Consider the following 6,000-nt stretch of genomic DNA (forward strand, 5'->3'; position numbering starts at 1 on the left):
CCAACAGTGCAGAAGAGTTCCTTTTTCTCCACACCCTCGCCAACATTTGTTGTTGCTAGTTTTTTTAATATGTGCCATTCTCACTGGTGTAAGATGGTATCTCATGGTAGTTTTGATTTGCATTTCCCTGATTACAAGTGATGTTGAACATTTTTTCATATGCCTGTTGGCCATTTGCATTTCCTCTTCAGAGAAGTTTCTTTTTAGCTCTTCTGCCCATTTTTTGACTGGATTATTTTCTTTGTTGTTGTTGAGTCTCATCAGCTCTTGGTGCAAAGGATTTTAATTCAATGATTAGTGAGATAATGATATCCTAGCCAATGTAGTCAGTGACAGGAATGGACAGAGAGGGGATGGGCAATTCTTAAAAATGAAAACCTAAGTAATCAACAAATAGCTGAAAAAATGCCCAACCTCACTAATAACTAGAGAAATGCCCATTATTGCAAAGCATCATTTTATACCTAGCAAATTGGCAAAGATAGAAGTCTGACAATGCCAAGTATTGGTAAGAATAGAAAAATGGGAACTTCTTCATGTCCCAATAACATAGGTAATAAAGTGGGACAATAGGCCTCTTTGTATTTATCATACTTTCTGTATTTGTTATTATTGTCAGAGTGTGTTTTTAAAAAATATTACTTGATTTAATTCTTACCACAAATTTCCCTCATTTTATAGTTAGAAAATTGAGCCCAAGAGAGGTTAAAGAATTTGTCACAAAAATAGTAAAAAGAGGAGTCAGGAGTTTAGCTTAGCTTTCTCTGATTACAAAAGTAGTGCTCCCAATCACTACACTTCAGTGATATTAATAATAGGGAACATATATTGAGCACTTACTATGTACCAGGAAGTATATTAAGTATTAGACATACCTTACTTAGTTGATTTCACCTGTGCAACAATTCTTGCTGTAAGTGCTTATGTTATTCCTCATGTGGCTTGTAAAGATTAAGTAAAGAAGCTGGTAAGCAGAAAAGTGACTTAGTTACTTTTTAATTTTTTGTAATGAGGTGTTGGTTTATATCGATGTTTCGATGTTTCTTATTTTGTGAATATAGGTTTTACAATATAACAACCTAATAGTGTTATTACTGTAGTGCGCCTACCACCAAAGCACTGGTAGTCCACTACCATAGTCCATTGTGCTCCCTCCACACTTTGTTCTCGCCCTCTCCCCCCACCTATTCTTCAGTGCTATAGTCAGCTTTCAAGGGTTAGCTTTTTAAATTTGGCTTTATCTGGCCCTTTATTTGGTTTCTCTGTATTTGAAAAAATAGGTATTAAACTCATGTTTCTGGCACATGAACTTTTCCTTCATGTTGAAATGGAAAGATTTAGAGGTATAATGGACTTTAGTTTTCTTTTCAAAACACAGCCAGATCATGTGACTTTCATGCTCGAAAACCTTTGAACTCTTCCTGTCCCCCACCATTTAATAATAAGTCAAATCTGAATTTCTCTATTTGGCATATAGGACTTTAGCCTTCTTTTCTTGTCTCAGTATGCTTCCCACTTAAGCCCACCTTTTAACCCTTACATGGTCCTCTAGCTTATCAGTTCTGGAAATCATCTTTCATTTATGCTTGGATCCTTCATACTTTATGGTTCTTCTCTTGGAATGTTCTTCTCATCTTATACATTTAAAATCTAGTGAATTAACTCTAATGTAAAGTCTCATAAACAAAAAGTTCAAATCTGTGTAGTGTCCATATCAATTTGTTTATTAATACTGAGATTATCATGTTGTATTACATTTTTTTGTTCAAATATCTAGACTATGAACTCCTCGACAGCATGAATCTTACTTGATTTATCTTGTATTCCTAGTATCTAGTTTAGTAGTTGGCATATAATAGGTCTTCCTGTCTGTGTTTTGTCACAGTCTTTATTTCCTTTTTAGTTTTATTGTTACTTGACTAAAAATCTGTTTCAGTTATTTCTAACATAATGATTAAGAGCATTGGTTTGGGAATCAAATTCCTCCATCATCTTCTAACTGGGATCTTGGACAAAGTGCTTAGCCTTACTAAGCCTCCATTTCCACATCTGAAAAATATTTATGTTATTAAGATGGGATGGCTGAACGCATCAGAAGTACTTAATATAATGCTTGGCACAATGTGCTTTCATCTTAAGCTTGTTTTATTAGCTGTTATAATTTCTATTAATTTGTTTATCACAAATGCTGATTGTGTTACTATTGGTCAGATATTGTGCTAGGTACCAGAGCAAAATAGATACAGTCCCTGTACTCATGGAGTGATCTCTGTTACTACTAGTAATTTAAAAGTTACTTTAATAACTACTCCTAGTTGTGAATACTTGCTGTTCTATTTAAATTGTAATTTTCTCCATTCTTCCAAAAAATTTGTACATATTTATTGAATAACTTTATTAAGTAGTTTCATTAATTGTATACTATATATTTAAAATACAAGAGCAGTAGTAAACTTACCACAAAATAAGGTATAAGAAGTTGTTAAACTCTTATCTAAAGCAATGAAGAGATATTGGTAAATCCTAGAACATTTCCTGCTGACTTTGTGTATTGGTTCTCCAATAAAGGTCTATGGTATGATTTTGTTGTTATTATTTTTAAGTAATGTAGTTTTAGTGTCAAGAAATAAATAGTATTTTGGTATAACTTATCATAAAGATTTTTTTTAAGATTTATTTATTTATGCATACAATAACTGGGGTGCAGGCCAGAGGTGCGGGGGAATAGGAAGGTAGACTCGAAGAATGGGTAGTAAGAGGAAAATCCTTTTTAATGACTTTTTATTGTTTCTATGAAACTGAGAAGAGTAAGTTACTAATTAACCATTATTCCATACTTTAATTCCTAGTACAATTTACTAGATAACATAGTTTTGCAAACATGTAAAATATGCAAAGTGAGAAACATGCATTCTTCATTCACATTGTTACTGTTTCCATTGCACCTATTCTTACTAGTTAGAACCCCTTTCTCTCACAGAAATGAGAGAACAATGTGATAACCCAAATATAAAAGTTATGGATTTATTAACTAAAGTAAGTCTGGACTGTCTTTACATTTTAATTCAGTCAGTGGACAAATTCTTTTTTTAATGTTGCAATATATTTCTCATAAGTCTACCAAATCTTGCTCGTCTGCATTTTGGTCTGTCACTCTTTCTCACTTTACAGGCAAGTTTTTGCATTTATTGTCATGTTCTATGACAGGGTTTCTTTGCCCCCTTCCAAAGTCACATCCTAATTTTTTCTTTAATAAACATTTCTCAGCCTGTCTGTGTCTTTTGTCACTGGCCTTCTCCACCTTAAAATGCTCTCCAGTTTCTGTGATGTACCTTTCTTACATTATCTGTCTGCCTCTCACTCTAGTCCTCTGTTTCCTTCATGGGCTCTCTTATTTTTGCTCATGCTTTAAATGTTTCATTTTTTCAAATTCTAGTCTTAGGTTTCTTTTGTTCCTTATTCTTTTCCTTGGCAATCTTCCATCAATGTTTATGGTTCCATCTACCTTACATGAGCTAGTGGTTCCCCAGTGTATTTCTGTAACTCAGCTTTTTCGTCTCAGTACTAGGCCTGTCATTACAATTGTCTACTGAATTTAGCTGATTGTCTTCACACTCAACTTTCTGATATCCCTTAAAATCTATACAACCCGGGCCTCCCTGGTGGCGCAGAGGTTGAGCGCTGGGTTGCGAAGCTGCCTGCAGCCTCGATCCCCAGCCACTGGGAGGCTCCCACATGGCTCGCAGACCTCTCCTGCCGCCCACTGCTCCCCTCAGCAGTGTACTTTGATCCTTCTGCTTGTTCTGCTCTCTGCTCTGGCTCTGGTGAATTCTCTCACCCTCCCCGCGCTTCTGACTGTACCCAGTGCTTGTATAAATAAATAAATAAATGAATGAATAAATAAATCTTTAAAAAAAATTATACAACCCATATATTCTTTTATTTTGGTACAACTTTTCATATAATTGTAGCAATTTTTCAAAAAAGATTTATTTATGCATCCAAGAACTGGGGTATGTATAGGCCAGAGGTGTTGGGGGTAAGAGAACTCACCAGGGACAGAGTGGGGAACAGAACAGGCAGATTGACTGAAATACACTGCTGAGGGGAGCAGCAGGCGAGACAGGAGCGGTCTGCTGTGCCATGTGGGTTAGCTCCCTGGCCAGGGCAGTGACTGAGACTTAAACCTTGCCCCAGCAGGGAGGCCGTAATTGTACCAATTTTTAATAAAAAGCTACATCTTTAGTATCTCTCTGATCCTATTTTTTTCTGTCTTTACTATTTCAAATTCAAACCCTTATTTTCTTATCTTGGGATATTTTAACTGTCTGTAGAGTGTCCTTTCTGCTGCCAGAATTGACCTCTGTAGTCTATCCTCATTGTCACCACTGTGATGTTCTAAAATTCAGTGTTCTATGTGTGTTTTTCCATATCTTAAAAATATTTTAGCTGTTTATTAACTCTCCACCAGTAATTTTCAAATTATCAGCCCATGGCCTGTCTGCTTTCGGATCATTTAAAGAACTTTTGGAAAACTCATATCCTCTTCTTCCCCTACAGAGTCTGCATCAAAATAGTTTAGGAATCTTTAAAAAGTTTCCCAGATGATTTTGTAATCTAGGTTGGAAAACATTAACTTACACATGTGGTTTAGATTCCTTCTTATGGAGTCCAAGACTCTTTAGGATCTGGTGCATGCCTACATCTGTAGCACCATCTCCTGCTTTCTATCCCTTCATTTACTTTGCTCTAGCCTAAATCCCTCTTGGCCCTGGAATCCACCAGGTTTGGTTCATTCTTAGGATCTTTGCTTCTTTTAAATAAAGGCTTCGAAGGATCTTATCTGTTCCCCTTTTGCATCTCTGCATTCTAGCCAGCTTTTCCTTGGATTTCATGCTTGAAACTCAGGTTGAAAAAGCACTGACCTAATACAAATCATTGAGGCCCAGAAAGATTAAGTAACTACCCAAAGTCATATAATAGTGAATGGAAGGCTATAGTTAAAATTCAGGGTTTATACTCTTAAAATAGTCCTTATTTATTACTCTTCCGTACTTGCATATGTATAATGTCTGGTTGATGTGAAGTGACCTCTTACTTTTTGCCTTCTGACGTAAGTTACAATTCATTTATTCTCTTTGTCTACTCATTCAATAAATATTTATTTGACTACACAAGGAACAGTGCAGGGTCTGGGGTGAGGTAGGTAGAAAATTGAATAATGCAGATCTTCTATCTTTAAGGTTCTTAAGACAGGCTATTTATATTTAATCCTACAAAAGTTGCTAATACTTTACAAGAGAATCCATAGTATAACCTTTTCCATTGTTTTCTTTTTATCTAGGGAAAGACCATGTTTGTAGATTTATTGGCTGTGGAAGGAATGATCGATTCAACTATGTGGTCATGCAGTTGCAGGTAGGTTACTTTGAAAGTGTATCTTAACATTTTTTTAGTTTTGATCAAAGTACTTACAGTAGCTTAGATGAAACCTAAAATGTTATTTTTATTCAAATGACTGTAATTAGGTATTTTGATCAAAGTAAAAATCAAGATAAAGTTTCCCATTGTCAGCTTCCCCATGTGTTTCTCATCCATGTGTCTCTTTTCAAGTATGTCTATGTGCTTTGACTGCACATGTCTCTTCCACATTCCCTAAGTGTCTGCTGCAAGTACAAAGCCAAGAAGTAAGCATGCCCTCCCTCACATGTCTCCCTTCCTGTGTCTCCTTCCATGTGTTCTATAGTTTCACCTCACCACTAAGCTCTGCCCTTCAACTAAGTGGGGCAGGGAACCTGAAACGTCCTTCTTTTATGGAGATTCCTCTGTAATACTTATATCTTGCTTCTCACTGGTGTTTCTGATTTCTTTAAAAACTCCTAACTTGATTCTTTTCCTCATGGCAATTCAGTTATATGTATCTGCTTTAAGAAATTTAAGGAATAGGGCCTACCCGGTGGCGCAGTGGTTGAGCTCTGGGTTGCATAGCTGCCCGCAGCC

The 6,000-nt window shown here is 36.0% G+C and overlaps 1 protein-coding gene across 3 annotated transcripts in view; it reads left to right on the forward strand.

Annotated features, from left to right (window-relative positions):
• LOC119253859 (tau-tubulin kinase 2-like) overlaps positions 1 to 5,436 on the forward strand; it is a 29,446-nt gene extending 24,010 nt beyond the window's left edge. For all 3 annotated transcript variants that reach the window (XR_008553355.1, XR_005127221.2, XM_037521117.2), the window contains one exon: positions 5,345 to 5,436. The gene's annotated coding sequence lies outside the window, so the exon portion shown is untranslated. The remainder of the gene's footprint in view (positions 1 to 5,344) is intronic.
• Positions 5,437 to 6,000: the final 564 nt, after the last annotated feature.

This window comes from Talpa occidentalis, unplaced genomic scaffold (assembly GCF_014898055.3).
Source record: "Talpa occidentalis isolate TD23 unplaced genomic scaffold, MPIMG_talOcc4v2.1 talOcc4.214, whole genome shotgun sequence".
Taxonomy (NCBI): Eukaryota; Metazoa; Chordata; class Mammalia; order Eulipotyphla; family Talpidae; genus Talpa; species Talpa occidentalis.